The sequence below is a fragment of the Amblyraja radiata genome, chromosome 19 (assembly GCF_010909765.2).
Source record: "Amblyraja radiata isolate CabotCenter1 chromosome 19, sAmbRad1.1.pri, whole genome shotgun sequence".
Lineage (NCBI taxonomy): Eukaryota > Metazoa > Chordata > Chondrichthyes > Rajiformes > Rajidae > Amblyraja > Amblyraja radiata.
Window position 1 is genome coordinate 10090930 of NC_045974.1, and position 18276 is coordinate 10109205.

The window sequence follows — 18276 nt, forward strand, 5'->3', positions numbered from 1 at the left end:
CAAACGCACAGAAAAATTATTTTTCTTTCATACAGTCCAGTAGAGTATTGCCGTACCCAAGAACATCCTCAATTAACAAAGTGTACAGAACTAATCCACCGAGCCCGCCTACAAGTGGCACCATGTTTTCAAAATCCAGTCCGCGCTCTAGTTTTAACGATCGGTGCCCAACCCAAGCAGGCCCCAGGCTGTTTTTCGAGCCTCCAGCCATCGCCTTCCTTGGACGCCACGTCCCTCTCCTCGCCCGCCCGCCCGCCTTCGTGCCCCAGGGGTGCCTCCCGCAGCTGATCTTTAAGGCGCGGTTCTATCCCTCTCCCACCGGCCTTGCTCCTCGCCCGTCCCCATCTCCGGCTCCATTTTCTCGGTCTCCGGGGGACAAGCAGAGCCAGTTCTTCAGGAGATAACCAAGCTCGCTGAACGATGGAACTAACTTGAGATGTCAAATGCAAACGCAATTCATTTCCCGATCGGACGCAGGTGAAAACCCAAGACAAATATCACCAAACACAGGGAAAAGTAGAAGAGGATTTATTTTTGTCCAAAGTACTGGCTTTGAGAGTACAGTGCTAGCCAATAATGCATCTGCAGTCACACCACAAATAAAATCAATAATGCAGGAAGGAACTGCAGATGCTGGTTTACACTGAAGATACAGACATAAAATGCTGGAGTACTCAGCGGGACAGGCAGCATCTCAGGAGGAAAGGAATAGGTGACGTTTCGGGTCGAGACCCTTCGTCAGATTGAGAGCCAGGGGAGAGGGGAACTAGAAGTATGTAAAGGTACAAAGAACAAATAAATGAAAGGTATGCAAAAGGACAAATCAAAGCCAGGAAAGGTGGAGCCCACAATGGTCCCTTGTTGGTTGTAGGGAAGGTGATAAGGAGTGGATACAAACAGGGAAACTACGCAGGACGACAGTAAAACTAGTAGGGCGACTAGGATGGGGGAGGGACGGAGAGAGAGAGGAAATGCAAGGGTTACTTGAAGTTAGAGAAATCAGTAGTCATACCGCAGGCGTGAAAGCTGCCCAAGCGAAATATGAGGTGCTGTTCCTCCAATTTGCATGTGGCTTCACTCTGACAATGGAGGAGGCCCAGGACAGAAAGGTCAGTGCGGGAATGGGAAGGGGAGTTACCGCGTATGGCTACCGGGAGATTGAGTGGGCCAAGGCAGACCGATATGCTTTCAAAAAAACTAATTTCCCCACCCCCCACCCTCCCCAATTGGACCATGTGGGTGCACCAGCATATCTTAGCAAAAACTCCAGTTTCCAAAGACGTACAGGTTTGTAGGTTAATTGGCTTGGCATAAATGTAGATGGTCCCTAGTGTGTGGAGGATAGAGTAAAGGGCCTGTCCCACGAGCATGCGACCTGCACGCGGCAAGCGCGACCAAACCGGAAGCGGGGGCCGCGCGGAGGTAGAGTGATTGAGCGAAGTCCACAGGAAGTTCGCGCGTGACGTACGGCGTCGAGACGCTGCGTATGCCCGTCGAGGAGGTGCGTACGGCGTCAAGGCGGCTGCGGGCCGGCAGGCCGTTGCCGCGCGGAATTTTTGAACACGGTCAGTTTTTCGAGCCCCGCGCGATGTCGCGACCAGCTCCGCACAACTCCGGCGATTGAAGTGGGACCGGCCCCACGAGGCCGTACGGCTCAAGCGACCACGTTAGGTCGAGCTTGCCGCATGGAGTCGCATGCTCGTGGGACAGGCCCTTTAGTTTGCGGGGATCGCTGGTCGGCACGGACTTGGTGGGCCAAAGGGCCTGTTTCTGCGCTGTATCTTTAAACCAAACTAAAACAAAAACAATGCAGGAGTCTAGGCGATGTTGCAGTTATTGATCACCCTTTCACCTGAAGGCTCAAATGCTAATTCAATTGATTTCAAAAAATCATTACCAGTGCTGCTGGACCTTTTCAAATTACACACAGACGAAGCACTCTCATTCTGCGGTGATTGAGTTACCACTGGTCGCACTCATTTATTGCCCCATTATTTTGGCATCGGTCTTTTCCTAGTTTTCTTTTTCAAATCTCGCCCACCCCTGGAAGTGTTGGCTCCGTTCCAGCGAGCAGTTGTGCCATCTAATTAGCCCTAGTGACGCCTGCCAGGTTTACTGACACCAGGGCCGGTCGGGTGTGCCTACAGGCTAGTCGATGGCAAAGACATACTTGGACATAGACGTATACAGAGATGTACAGTTGCACGCAGACTGCCCGGAGCGCAGGAGGCCGAGGGGTGATCTTATGGAGGTACAGAGTCTTGAAGGGAATAGACAGGCTGAATGCACAGTCTTTCACCCAGTGGAAGGAAATCAAGAACCAAAGAGCAGAGTTTATTTTAGTTTAGTTCAGAGATCCAGAGGGGAAACAGGCCCTTGTACAATTTACAATTATACCAAGCCAAATAACCTACAAAGCTGTACGTCTTTGGCGTTTGGGAAGTAACCGGGGATCCCGGTGCATGTGTAAAATTGTCCCTAGTGTGTGTGTAGGATAGTGTTAATGTGCAGGGGGGTTGCTGGTCGGCGCGGACTCGGTGATCCGAAGGGCCAGCTTCCTCGCCGTATCTCCAAAACTAAAACTAAAAGCCCTCCAACACAAGTTCTAGGAGCAGAATTAGGCCATTCGGCACATCATGTTTACTCCGCCATTCAATCATAGCCGATCTATCTTTCCCTCCTGACCCCATTCACCCCCCCCCCCCCCAGACACCCATACTAATCAAGAATCTGTCAACCTCCGCCTTAAAAATATCCATTGACTTGGCCTCCTCAGCAGTCTGCGGCAATGAATTCCACATACATTCCTCAGAGAAGGCAAGTACTGGGCCCAGTGCCTTTTCAATAATAACACCACCAGGCAACCAAGGCCCAACAGACCCAGCCACTTATTTTCCCTTCAACTTCTCCCTCTCTGACAGGGCTCCCAGTTACCCAAAGTAAGAATCACGGCGCAAATGCCAACAACAGCACAACCTGCTCAGTCGAAAAGAATGGGCAGCTTAGAGAGGTGGGAATGAAGCACTCTGCAGGGAAGGGGATTACTATTGGACTCGTGCACTGGCCGAGAATTGAAATGTAAGAGCAATCTGGAAACAAACCTGGAACAATGAGAGGTAATTCTTATCATGTGAAGGTACTACCGGCTGAAGCCAGAGAGAGGGAGCAGTAGGTGAAAAACAAAACTTGAATTATAGTGAAGTTGTGCGAAAAATAATATATTCCCCTGGAAAAACCCTCAAGGAGAGCTCGGCTCAATCTAACGCACCTCCAGGTAAACTCCTGGAAGACACACACACACGCACATATAAAGATATACACACACGCACACATAAAGATATACACACACGCACACATAAAGATATACACACACACACACACAAAGATACACACACACACATAAAGATATACACACACACAGATATACACACATACACACAAAGATATACACACGCACATAAAGATATACACACACACATAAAGATATACACACACATATAAAGATATACACACACAGACACACACACACACACATAAAGACACACACACATAGACACACACACATTCACACACACACACACAAAGACACACACAAAGACACACACACACACACCTTGCACTAAAACATTACTCCCTTGTCATGTACCTGTACACCGACTCAATTGGAATCATGTATTGTCTTTCTGGTGACTGGTTACCTCAGTACACGTGACAATAAATTAAACTGACACACATACACGAACACACACACATGCATTGCTTTAATCCAGAATACGCACTCTTTGGAAACACGACAAGTGCCAGTTGCTTAGAAGGAGGTTATCAATTATGATCATTGTCATTTAGATGCAAGTCCAAATTTTCATCAGAAAGGATCGGTTTATCAATTCAGCTTTCCATCATATCTAAATAAAATGGTCACAGAAAAGACAGGTGGATACAGGTGCGGAGGGTTTGACCAGCCGATGGAGTAAGTGACAAAGGCTAGAGGCAAAAAGGAAGCAAAAAGGGTGAAAGATAAGGAGAGATGGAGTGAAATGTCAAGTCAGATATGGGTGGATGAGGGGAGAGGAGAAAGAGACAATAGACAATAGGTGCAGGAGTAGGCCATTTGGCACCGCCTTCAATGTGATCATGACTGATCATCCCCAATCAGTACCCCGCTCCTGCCTTCTCCCCATATCCCCTGACTCCACTATCTTTAAGAGCCCTATCTAGCTCTCTCTTGAAAGTATCCAGGGAACTGGCCTCCACCAGGGCACAGAATACAGAGTGGAGGATAAAGGGGAAACAAGGGATTCGGGGAGATGAGCATATGAAGGAGGGGGAAAGAACGTTAGCTGCTTCCATTTACCCAAACTGATTCTAAAGGGGTGACCAAGACTATCTTCTGATCATTAGACAGACACCCGCAGCTTTGCAGTGAAAGGGACAGATGTTTATTCAACACTTGGCCTCATCTCCTCGAGTCAGAAACACACAGCTTGAAGACAGGCCCTTCGACCTAACTTGCCCACATCGACCACCCGGCTCCATCTACAGTAGTCCCGCCTGCCCGGCTTTGGACCATATCCCTCCAAACCCATCCTATCTATGTACCCATCTAAATGTTCCTCTAAACCTTGTGCCATTGTACCTGCCTCAACTACCTCCTCTGGTGGCTCATTCCATGCACCCAACCACACTGTGTAAAAACAGTTGTCCCTTGGGTCCCTAATAAATCATTCCCACCTCACCATTTCCTCTGCTTCTCGAGTCCACTACTCTGGGTAAAAGACTGGGTGCATTTACCTCACCTACGATTGTTTCATGTATTTTGTGTTTTTGTGACTGTTGGCAGATCAATTTCCCTCCTGGGATAAATAAAGTTCTATCGTATCGTGCGGGGAGAAGAGGCGGGTTGGCCACGGACTGCTGCTTACAGAGCCTGGCTTCCCCAGGGGGCCAACATGGAAGATCCAGATCACACAAAGCCCGTCTCAAAATTGGCAATTGAGCGGCATAGTTAGCCCCCAGTGACATACTCCGAGGCACACAAGTCTTTCTCACAATTTGCAGCAATTTAATCAGATTGTTATCCGAGAGATAGATTGCCGAGGAGAGGAGGAGGATTAAGGATTCCCAGCTCCTTCCCCTGGGCCTCAATTACAGCAGAACAAACTCCGAGCAAGAGTTCTATTTTTGCAAGCAAACATCATGAAATGCCTTCAACGTTAAAAAAAAAACACACAGGGTCATGGAATAAACCCCGCCTCCTGCGATCTTTCACAGTTAGCACAACTCCAATTCCATGCATTTTAAAATAACTATTAGTATCGCTAACTTGACTGCAAGATCAACGAGGTTGCCTCACCAACAGCTGATTATACCCTTTATCATGTATCTATACACTGTAAATGGCTCGATTGGAATCGTGTATTGTCTTTCCGTCGACCGGTTAGCGCGCAACAAAAGCTTTTCGCTGTACCTCGGTACACGTGACAATAAACTAAACTGAACTTATTTTTGCTGGAAGATAGACACACAATGCAGGAATATCTCAGCGGGACAGGCAGCATCTCTGGAGAGAAGGAATGGGTGATGTTTCGGGTCGAGACCCTTCTTCAGGGTCTGTTCCAGGCGTACAAATGTTGAACAACCACTGTTCTGGGTGAAAAACACATTCTCTCCAGAGATGCTGCCTGTCCTGCTGGGTTACTCCAGCTTTTTTATGTCCATCATCGATTTCAACCAGCCTCTGCAGTTCCTTCCTACGCATTAATTTTGCTGGAATTCTGCTTCACGTTCTGCAGGTGGGTGACAAAAATTCTCCACATCACCTCAGATTTGCCGAGAACAAATATCAAATACACCCTTTGTTCAAAGGACATTTCACTTCAATGGCATTAACCTAAAGAATATAGTGCAGCACAGGAATGATGCGTAGGTTGGTACATTGATTGACCCATCTACAACAATGTTCTCACCAAACTTAATGCTACGTTAGTACATGTGGGAAGGAACTGGAGACGCTGGTTTACACCGAAGATAGACACAAAATTCTGGAGTAGCTCTGCGGGTCAGGCAGCATCTCAGGAGAAAAATAGGCAATGTTCCAAGTCAAAACCCTTCTTCAGTCTAAAGAATGGGGTTGAGAGGGAAAGACAGATCAGCCATGATTGAATGTTGAAGAAGGAACAGCAAATGCTGGTTTAAACCGAAGATAAACTCAAAAAGATTGAGTAACTCAGCGGGTCAGACAGCATCTCTGGAGAAAAGGAATAGGTGACATTTCGAGGTCAAGACGGTTCGTCAGACTGAAAATCAGGGGGGTGGGGTGGGAAGCAGAGACCCTTCATCAAACGGAGTCAACTTTTCTCCCCACCCCCTCCCCCCCCCCCACCACCCCCGACTCTCAGTCTGAAGAAGGGTCTCGACCCGAAACGTCACCTATTCCTTTTCTCCAGAGATGCTGCCTGTCCCTCCGTGTTTCTCCAGCTTTGTGTCGAACAATAATTGAATGGCTTAGTAAACTTGATGGGCCGAATGGCCTTATTCCACTCGTAGAACCTACGAACAACTTACAGCTTAAACCTTCCTTGCTCTCTCTCTCTCTCGCCTCTCTGACAAAGGGGCTGTGACCTGAAACATTAACACCGCTATTATTTCCACCGATGCCTCTGGCCCACAGGCGCCTTCACCAATCTTCCTCTCGGTTTCAGACTGTCAGCATCTGCAGGGTTTTTTTATTTTAAATTTTAATTTAGATAACATGGGGCCTGCCCATTGTCATGAACCACGTGACTTATTGTAAATTAACAAGGCGGCACAAATGAGGAAAAAAAAAAACAAAGAAACTTCTATAAAAGGCAATCATAATATTATTGCATGCATCTTTAATTCATTGCATTTTCTTTGGTGATCCCTTGACATCCACAATTACCCACACCTCGTTTCCTACATTTTGATCTACCCCACCAGCCAAGAAAATTATGAGCTGTCTTCAGACAGCATTAATTTACATTGTATAATGCTTGTGGTTTACAATCTATTCCAATACCTGACTCACATTTTCTCTCTCATTATCCAATAATTCAAATTGGCTGCTGCAATTAAAAAAAAGTGCTCATTTCAAAATTAAAGCAAGCCATCGGGCGCACAGTGGTAGAGTTGCTGCCTTGCAGCGCCAGAGACCCCGGTTTGATCCTGGATATGTGTGCTGTCTGCGCGGAGTTTGCACGTTCTCCACGTGACCTGCGGGGTTCTTCTCCGAGATCTTTGGTTTCGTCCCACGCTCCAAAGACGCGCAGATTTGTAGATTAATTGGCTTGGGATATATATGTAAAAATTGTCCCTAGTGTTGGACAGTGTTAGTGTGCGGGGATCGTTGGTCGGTACAGACCCGTTTCCGCGCTGTATCTCCACACACGAGAACAAGAAACAGAATCCAAATAGACAAGGAGTAGTAGATACAAGGAACTACAGGTGCTGGTTTGCCAAATAGATGCAAAGTGCTGGAGGAACTCAGCAGGGCAGGCTGAACATGAAGAACATGTATGGGTGACGTTTCAGTTCGGGAAGGGTAGCCTACCCACGTTCTCCCAGAGACACAGCCTGACCTGCTAAGTTATTCCAGCACTTTGTAACCGTGGTGTTGCAGTGGTCACAGTGGCGCAGCGGTAGAGTTGCTGCCTTACAGCGAATGCAGCGCCAGAGGCGTGGGTTCGATACCGACTACAAGTGCTGCCTGTACAGAGTTTGTACGCTCTCCCCGTGACCTGCGTGGGTTTTCCCCAAGATCTTTGGTTTCCTCCCACACTCCAAAGATGTACAGGTTTGTAGGTTAATTGGCTTGGTAAATGTAAAAATTGTCCCTAGTGGGTGTAGGATAGTATTAATACGCGGGGAACGCTGGTCGGCACGGACCCAGTGGGCCTGTTTCCGCGCTGTACCTCTAAACTAAACTAAAACATCCCCAATCCATGTCTGAAGAAGGGTTCAAACCCAAAATGTCACCTATCGATATTCTCCAGTGATGCTCCCTGACCTGATGAGTAATGCCCCTGTCGCACTTAGGAAACCTGAACGGAAACCTCTGGAGACTTTGCGCCCCGCCCAAGGTTTCCGTGCGGTTCCCGGAGGTTTTTTGTCAGTATGCCTACCTGCTTCCGCTACCTGCAACCTCCGGCAACCACCTGCAACCTCCGGGAACCGCACGGAAACCTTGGGTGGGGCGCAAAGTCTCCAGAGGTTTCCATTCAGGTTTCCTAAGTGGGACAGGGGCATTATTCCAGCACATTGTGCCTTAGTCTGTAGTAGTAAAATATTAAAAATAAAATGCACTTAATCTGAATGCCAAAAGCATTTAATGCATCTTCAATGAATTGCTTCCCAAATGCACAGTAGGACACTTAGAAGTATGCAGGCGCAGATAGACAAGGCTCTCAGAATGATTGTAGTCTAGTTGTTTAGACGGCGAAGACACATGGGATAAGCATTTAAGAACTCTAGTCATGAACGTTAACCATAATATCAATCGCTCTTCGGGATCTTTGTCCTGGATTTACAACGCCTTTCTCGCTATATTTAAAAGTTCACCAATCTCCACCCATAATTACGATACAACTTTATTTATCCCGGGAGGGAAATTGATCTGCCAACAGTCATAAAACACAAGATACACGAGACATAACATTATAGTGACCAGTGGAAAGGACTGGGGTTGTGCAAAGATTGGGGCTGTGGCGTTCCGTGCTGCATCTTGGTGGAACCAGTCTGTCGCAGAAGGTGCTCCTCAGGTTGACCAGTGTGTCATGGAGGGGTGAGCTGTATTGTCCAAGATGTTTGAGGAGCATCCTCCTCTCCAAGACCATCTCCCATGAAACCGCCTCTGCTCCCAGGACGGAGCCAGCCTTCCTGATGAGCTTGTTAACCTTGTTGGCATCCCTGGCCTTCGCCCTGCTGCCCCAGCACATGGCAGAGAAGAAGGTGGCACCGGCTACCACCGATTGGTACACATCTGCAGCATCTTGCTGCAGAAGTTGAAGGAGCGGAGCCTTATCAAAAAGTACAGGTGGCTCTGTCCCTTCTTGTACAGGGCCTCAGCGTTCCTGGACCAGGCCAGTTTACTGTCCAGGTACACTCCCAGGTATTTGTACTCCCTGGTAAACTCCCTGGTAAACTGCACATCCACACTATTGATGGAGACAGGGGAACCAAATTAAATTGGTACTTCCTCCCACACTAATTTGTTTAGTTTAGTTTAGAGATACAGCACGGAAACAGGCCGTTCGGCCCACTGGGTCCGCGCCGACCAGCGATCCCCACATATTAACACTATCCTACACCCACTAGGGACATTTTTTACATTTACCAAGCCAATTAACCCACAAATCTGTACGGCTTTGGAGTGTGGGAGGGAACCGAAGATCTCGGACAAAACCCAAGCAAATCACGGGGAGAACGTACAAACTCCATACGGACAGCACCCGTAGTCAGGATCGAACCCGGGTCTCCGGCACTGCATTCGCTTTAAGGCAGCAACTCTACCGCTGCGCCACTGTGACCGCTCGTGTCTTTTTGGAATTTAGAAAAAAAATCACAGATCTTCGCTTGCTATCGGGATTCATCTCAATTTTTTCCAGACACTCTTCAAATCACCCTGGTAATTCTAAGGGTTGCGTTGTCCATAAGAAAATCTCAGAGCCCTCTACGCCTTACCGCTACGATGGACATAATTAGAAGTTGAAACGGCAAGTTATCTGTGCCATGTGTCTTCAGCATCTTAACAACCAGACTGCAACCGTTCTGAGAGCATAGTCTTTGTGCTCCTGTGCACCAGTGTCCAACTGTGTAACGGTACAGATACTCACATTTGGGAAAAGGCGGACATTAGTCCTTTATTAAATTCTGCAGAGTTGATGACACAGATAATTCTTGACAATGTGGACAAAATAAAAGTTAATGCTCCAAACATTATCCTTGGAAGCAGCAGGGTGGCGCAGCGGTAGAGTTGCTGCCTTACGGCGCCAGAGACCCAGGTTCAATCCTGACTACGGGTGCTGTCTGTACAGATTCTGTTTGTTCTCCCCGTGACCTGCGTGGGTTTTCTTCGGTTTCCTCCCACACTCCGAAGACAAACAGGTTTGTAGGCTAATTAACTTTGGTAAAATTGTAAATTGTCCCTCGTGTGAAGGATAGTGCTATTGTATGGGGTGATCGCTGGGCGGCGTGGACTCGGTGAGCCGTAGGGCCTGTTCCTACACTGTACATGCGAAGTAAAGTCAACTAAATTAAAAGCTATGAAACTGCCAGATTCAATAAAAACCCATCTGATTGACTCATCCAATCACCGTCAGGAAATGATATCTGTCGCACTTGCCCTATTCTGGTTTACCATTGTGCGGGGATCGCTGGTCAGCACAGACTCGGTGGGCCAAAGGGCCTGTTTCCGCGCTGTACCTCTAAACTAAACTAAAAGTACATGCTGTGCGTTACATGGTGTTACTAAGGAAAGAACGGATAAAGGGCTCAGTAAGTGGTTCGATGACCTGGGTCAGCAACGTTTACTGCAATGATCAGCGCCAAGTGTGATGGAAAGCTAATACGCCAAGACTCAAAACAAAACAACGCGAGGGAGTGATGGATCTTCTGAGAGTGCCAGTGGGTTCAAGGCCAGTCACGGTTGCTTTCAACATTTCAAGGAGTAAGCAAACCTGCTAAATATTAGACGCAGGGAACTGCAGATGCCATTATATATTAGACCCGGAGGCAGCAAGTGTAGGAACTGTAGCAGCAGAGATTTCTCCAGACGCCATACAAATGGAAGAAAGCGCCTACTCGCCCAGCCACACGCTTTAACGTGGACAGGAAAAGGTCTTTCGGAAAACTACTCCCTTGGGTAAGTACATCATGATGGAAAAGAAAACTACAGACATCAAGACAACTGCCGATATCCTTACTGTTCTGCTTGGAGTCAAGGGCTCTCTAGATCAACCAGAGGCGGCACAGTGGCGCAGCTGCAGACCTGGCGCCTTACAGCACCAGAGACCCGGGTTCCATCCCGACTACGGAGTTTGTACATTCACCCTGTAACTGCCTGGGTTTTCTCCGGCTGCCTCCACATTCCAAACACACGGGTTTCCAGGTTAATTGGTTTCTGCAAAGTCCCGAGAGTGTGGGATAGAACTAGTGTACAAGTGATCGCAGGTCAGCGCGGACTTGATGGGCCAAAGGGCTTGTTTCCACACTGTATCTCTAAAACAGAAATTAAAAACTATTGGATGCCCTGCAGATTATTACTATCAACGTGCTTGACCCATTATTTTTTTTTTTTATAACCGTCAGGTGATATGGACATTATTTGGAATAGTTGCATGTTTTTCTATTGCCATTGCATTATCCCCAAAGAACATCATTATTCCACTTATTTTTAGGTTAGTTTAGTTTCGAGATACAGCGCGAAAACAGGCCTTTCGGCCCACCATGTCCGCCCCGACCAGCGATCCCCGCACCTTAACACGATCCTACCCACACTAGGGACAATTTACATTTATACCAAGCCAATTAACCGACAAACCTGTACGTCTTTGGAGTGTGAGAGGAAACCGAAGATCTCTGAGAAAACCCACGCAGGTCACGGTGAGAACATACAAACTGCGTACAGACAGCGCCCGTGGTCGGGATCGAACCCAGGTACCGCTGCGCCTCCGTGCCGCCCTCTATTGTCTCCCTTCTCAACACGTTAAACCCAGCAAATTGGTCCATGGTGGCCATCTCTCAGTAATTCCCCCATTACATTCGTTACAACAACAAAATCCGGAGTTATACATAATACTCACCAATACACGTATGCCACGTATAAATAAAAGCAAGTACATATTTGGAGTGCTGTGAGCCATATCTGAGGAAGGATGTGCTGGCTCTGGAGAGGGTCCAGAGGAGGTTTACAAGAATGATTCCAGGAATGAGTGAGTCAGCATATGATGAGCGTTTGACGGCACTGGGCCTGTACTCGTTGGAGTTTAGAAGGTTGAGGGGGGACCTCATTGAAACATACGGGATAATGAAAGGCATAGATAGAGTGGATGTGGAGAGGATGTTTCCACTGGTAGGAGAATTTAAGACCAGAGATCATGGCCTCAGAATTTAGGAGTGATCCCATAGAAAGGAGGAGAGGAGGAACTTCTTTGAAGGTAGTTAATCTGTGGAAGTTATTGCCACAGAGAGCTGTGGAGGCCAAGTCAGTGGATAATATTTTTTAAGGCAGAGATAGACAAATTCTTGATTAGAACGGGTCAAGGGTTATGGGGAGAAGGCAGGAAAATTGGATTAGGAGGCAGAGATCAGCCATGATTGAATGGCAGAGTAGACTCGATGAGCCGAATGGCCTAATTCTACTCCTATGACTAATGAACAGCACATGTCCAGAAAGTGTCCCCTTTACAACACAGAGCATTATTTAACATGACACAATTCTTTATCTCAAAATCAATTTTGCAAAGATAGCCACACAAGAATGCATTAGGAAATCATAAACCCTAGAGCAGAATTTCAAGTTTAAGCAAAATTCAACATTATACATGCAGCTAATTATAATTAGGCAATCAAAATGATTTCAGCATGTTTGCAAAAGTGCTAGTCTGTAAAAGGTGATGCACCTTCTTCAAAAATCCATGTTATTGCCGTAAGGGCTAGTTGAAAACGTTATGCTTTTTAAATAGACACTTTCTTAAAGATTGGCTGAACCTCCAAACTCCCATTCACAAAGTACAACCTGCACAGCAGCATTAAGGTCAGGTTTGCTGATGTGCAAATGGAAATTACGGGTCTTCGGGGTAAATTTTCCACTTTATGCGGAGATACATTGAGAGGTGATCCCAAATGTTTTAATTTGCAATAAAACTGTACAAGAGTGCAAGTGTAAGCTTCTGTACTCTGGAGGGACTTGCTGACATCCTGCTGGATGTATGGGAATTACAACTTTGGAGTTGAAACTTACACAACACTTGATACGGATAGACACAGTTACAGTGTCGATGAGCTGTTTCAAAAGGTAGCCACCATTTTAAATCATCATCATCACCGTTCGTATGAACAGAATCTGCAAATGGCCAGCGTACATAGACACTTTATCATGAAATAAGCTGGGACACAGAAACACAGCAGGGTAGACACAAGGAACTGTAGATGCTGGTATACAAAAAAAAAAAAAAAAAAGTGCTGGAGTAACTCAGCGAGTCACAAAAATGTTCCCTATAGAAGGCAAGAGAGGTCAATGTAACCGACAAGTGTTAAAAGCCTTCATGGATGGAGGGTGATAGAAAAAGACTTGGTTTCTTTATGCAAAAGTGGACCATTCAAAATGTTATGGGAGCCACATCAATAGTAGAAGGGTCCCGACCCGAAACTTCACCTGTCCGAAACCTCACCTCTCCACAGATGCCGAGTTACTCCAGCATTTTGTGTCTATCTTTGGTATAAACTAGCATCTGCAGTTCTTTTATTTCAGAAATAATATGTTGTATACATACCTCTGGCTATCTCTATGCCTAAAACAAAAATAAAATACCAGAAAACAAATTAATTAAAGGAAGAATAGGGGTTTTCAACTTGTCAAACACTTGCTAGGAATAACTGCAAAACCCAGTCAATGCAAGCACATAATGCAATTAATGCATGATTCACTCAGGTTATAGAGTCAGAGTAATGGAGTGATACAGCGTGGAAACAGGCCCAACTTGCCCACACCAGCCAACATGTCCCAGCTGCACCAATCCCACCTGCCTGAGTTTGGCCCAAATCCTTTGAAACCTGTCCTATCCATGTACCTGTCCAACTGTTCCTTAAAGTTTGAGATAGTCTCAGCCATATGTTTGAGGCCGAGACTATCTCAACGTTAAACCTTCACCTTAAACCTATGTCCTCTTGACGATTTGCCTACCCTGGCCAAGAGACTCTGTGCATCTACCCGATCTATTCCTCTCATGCCCACAAGCTGTAATGGTCTTATTGATTTGACTCGCATGGAAGTTTGGAGGAGCATTGATAACAGTTATGAGAGCAAGCTTAATAATACAGAATACAGAATACCTTTACAGAATAAATCTTCCATGAATAAATTGAAATGCATTAAGTAATTAAAAAAAACACACTTTAGTACAGAAAAAGTAGTAATAATTCATGTTCATTAAGTGATTGGAGCAGAATTAGACCATTCGGCCCATCAAGCATGGCCGACTAGCTTTCCTTCTCAACCCCATTCTCCTGCCTTCTCCCCATAACCCCCGACAATCTTTGTCCCGCCCCCTCCCCTGACATCAGTCTGAAGGGTCTTGACCCGAAATTTCACCCATTCCTTCTCTCCAGAGATGCTGCTTGACCCGCTGAGTTACTCCAGTATTTTGTGTCTACCTTCGATTTAAACCAGCATCTGCAGTTCTTTCCTACACCCCTGACAATCGCTGCCTTAAAAATATCCATTGACAGCCTACACAGCCTTCTGCGGCAATGAATTCTGCAGATTCACCACCCTCTGACTAAAGAAATTCCTACTCATCTCCTTCCTAAAGGTACATCCTTTTATTCTGAGGCTACGACCTCCGGTCCAAGACTCCTACTAGTGGAAACATCCTCTCCACAACCACTCTATCCAGGCCTTTCACTATTAGTAAGTTTCAATGATGTCTCCTCCCTCATCCTTCTAAATTCATGGGGGGGGGGAGGGGGGAGAATTAATTAGCTCAAACTCGATCACTTTAATTAACTTGCAGCAAGTGTAAAAGTGCTGACAACTTTAACTTCTGTGCCGCACTTATAGATCATTAGTTCAATGTAAATCACAAACATGAATACGACCAATGAAAATTATTATATTTATTGTATTATTGATTGTTTTATATTTCTTTGCATTAATGAGCTTGTAAATCTGCAGCTAGAAGAATTTCATTGTTCCAAGTAGATGACAATTAAATACTTTTGACTCTTGGAAATTGAACCTTGCTGTAGCTGTCTTTGAATTATGGATTTGGCAGAAGACAGGACTGTTCGGTGAACTTCTGCCACTTTGTCGGCACCAAAGTGTGGCGGCTCTTGTGTACTGCCTCAGTGAGGACTGCTGTACGATTTTACCAGGTTGCAAGCAAAACAAAGCATTTCACTGTACCTAGGTACATGTGATGATGTCGCATCATCGAATTCACCAACACGGTTTAGTTTAGTTTAAAGGTAGATACAAAATGCTGGGGTAACTCAGCGGGACAGGGAGCATCTCTGGAGAGAAGGAATGGGTGACGTTTCGGGTCGAGACCCTTCTTCAGCCTGATGTCAGGGGAGTATGCGGGACAGTAAGAGACAGTAAGACAGTTGGATACAGCAAGACTGGTGGGAGAACTGGGGGGGGGGGGGGGGGGGGGATATAGTGTGTGGGAAAGCAAGGGCTATTTGAATTTAGATTAGTTTAGTTTAGAGATGCAGCGCGGCAACAGGACCTTCGGCCCACCGAGTCTGCGCTGACTAGCAATCCCTGCACACTAACACTAGTCCTACCCACTAGGGACAATTAACATTTGTACCATGCCAATTAACATACAATCCTGTACGTCTTTGGAGTGTGGGAGGAAACGGGAGCACCTGGAGAAACCCCACTCGTAGGCCACGGGGAGAACGTACAAACTCCGTACAGACAGCACCAGGAGTCAGGATCGAACCCAGGTCTCTGGAGTTGTAAGGCAGTTACTCTACCGCTGCGCCACCGTGCCATCCTGTTCACAACAGCAAAGGATGTGCAAATGCTCTTACTGAGATAACTAATGAAGCTTGCCAGCAACACCCACATGCATGCATTATTTGTCAATGCAGTACAATTATGTTTTGTGATAATTATCAAGTAAAAATCTTTCCGAGATGGCACTAATTTTAAAACCATCTCAATTCCACAAGCAAGCGGTCTTCCACCTTTGCACCCCTTGTACCAGTCTGATACAAAGTGTGCATTGGAATTCCTACCAGGGGAATTACTATTGCTGAGAAATACAGCTCTAAACAGTCAAAGACATCTCCTTTCCAACTTCACCTGTCGATATCTTTCCATTCCTCCCCCCCCCCCCCCCCACTTTCATCCATTCATGTGATAGGAGCAGAATTATGCCAATCAGACCATCAATCATGGCTAATCTATCTCTCCCTCCCAACCCCATTCTCCTGCCTTCTCCCCATAACCCCTGACACCCATACTGATCAAGATTCTATCTGTCTCTGCATGAAAAATATCCATTGACTCGGCCTCCATAGCCTTCTCCGCTTTCCTTTCCTGGTGTTAATACTGTACTATCCACCACTCCAATACTATTATATACAAGACTTTGGTCCTTGTGATCGGGGGAATAAGCCAGACCCTGAGTGCAGCCCTTCATACAGAGGCAGCTGTCAGCCCTTATAGCACCTCATATTTAACTTGGGCATCTTACAAGCCAGTGTTATAAATATGGATTTCTCTAACTTAAAGTAACCCTTGCATCCTCTCTCTCTGACCCTCCCCCACCATGGTCATTGTACTAGTTTCACTGTAACCCTTGCATCCTCTCTCTCTGACCCTCCCCCACCATGGTCATTGTACTAGTTTCACTGTCGTTCTACTCAGTTTCACTATTTGTACCACGTGTGGATCACCTTCTCCACAGCCAAGACTTGGGGATAACAGCATTGAAGCAGATACTACAGTAGTCCACAGCCAACAATGGACCATTGTGGGCTCCACCTGTCCTTGATCATCCTTGCTGGTTTTGATTTGTCCTTTTGCATACCTTTCATTCATTTGTTCTTTGTACCTTTTCATCTCTCATTTCCCTCACCCCTGGCACTCAGCCTGAAGTAGGGTCTCGACCCTAAACATCACCCATTCCTTCTCTCCAGAGATGCTGCCTGGACCGCTGAGTTACTCCAGCTCTTTGTGCCAGGTCCACCTTCAATAAAGGTTTCATAGAAACATCGAAACATAGAAAATAGGTGCAGGAGTAGGCCATTCGGCCCTTCGAGCCTGCACCGCCATTCAATATGATCATGGCTGATCATCCAACTCAGTATCCTGTACCTGCCTTCTCTCCATACCCCCTGATCCCTTTAGCCACAAGGGTCACAAGGCGCTGTAGTTTCTAGAGAGGAATGTGTCTGGTGCTGGTCAATGCAGCCCATGTGGATATATATATATATATATATATATATTATATATACACGACTTGAGCCCTCTGCTCATTAATGCTCATTGTCAGGTAAATGTTGCAAATTCACAATGCTCGAGATCCAGTTATTTGCAAGCAATGGTTTATCAGATAGACACAAAGAGCTGGAGAAACTCAGCGGGACAGGCAGCATCTCTGGAGAGCGTTTGCATTCTATGCTAAATTTGCAAGAACACCCTTTGCATTTCCCAGTGTGGGGGGGACACACAGCAGTCTCCCCTGCCGCTCAGCAATCACTTCCAGTACTTTGTTTTGGTTGCTTTGCGCCAGCATTTCCCCTCCTATTTCGTTTTGGCTCTTTGCATTTAAAAACACAGTGGCACAAAAAAACCCCCACCCCACCGAAAAATTAACTAGTGCAAAGAGTGAAACGGCAGCTGTAATAGACAAGCTGGAATTTCAACCCGGCCGGGAACTGCTTACTTTCAGGGGAAGGCATCTAATATTGACTTACCCACTGCTCCCGTTTACCCGCAGCTTTTCAAAGGCAGGGCGAAGGAACCCGGAAGTGATCGTTTTATTGCGACTCAGACACGTGTTTCCACAGCACTGAATTGTTACATTGAACTGACCCGCTCCTTCCCCAGAATTCCAAAAGTGAAGCGATCTGAAGGTATAGGATCTTTGGTATAGAGAAGCGAGAACTGAAGGGACAACAGCAACTAAAGTGCTTGGTAAACATTGAACATATTGGGAGTTATCGCGTTTGCTCACTGCATTTCATCGTAAGGCATTATTTGTGTTTTTTCTTGATTCCGTTGGCATCTAAAAATTCTCAGAAGTGATAAATCTGGCTGTAAATTTTTATTCAGATGCGTTTTCATTTTGTATGTAAAAACCCACGAGAACCATGAGCGATTTAAAAAAATTGCAGCCAGATTTATCACTTCTGAAACTTTTTAGATGCCAAAGGAATCCAAGAAAAAACGCAAATAATGCCTTACTTGATGAAATTCGTGTATTATTTAGTGTATAATGTATACACTAAATAATGCATTTCGTTGTCTCTGTACTGTACACTGACAATGACAATTAAAATTGAATCTGAATCTGAAATGCA

At 46.0% G+C, this 18276-nt stretch overlaps 1 protein-coding gene across 3 annotated transcripts in view; it reads right to left on the reverse strand.

Moving 5' to 3' along the window:
* Positions 1 to 17741, reverse strand: part of pot1 (protection of telomeres 1) — a 127417-nt gene extending 109676 nt beyond the window's left edge. Inside the window, exon 1 of one of the 3 annotated variants that reach the window (XM_033037642.1) lies at positions 17671 to 17741. The gene's annotated coding sequence lies outside the window, so the exon portion shown is untranslated. Of the gene's footprint in view, positions 1 to 12979; positions 13083 to 13511; positions 13530 to 17670 lie in introns of those variants that run through there. The other 2 variants (XM_033037644.1, XM_033037643.1) reach the window with 2 other exon arrangements.
* Between the last annotated feature and the right edge of the window lie 535 nt (positions 17742 to 18276).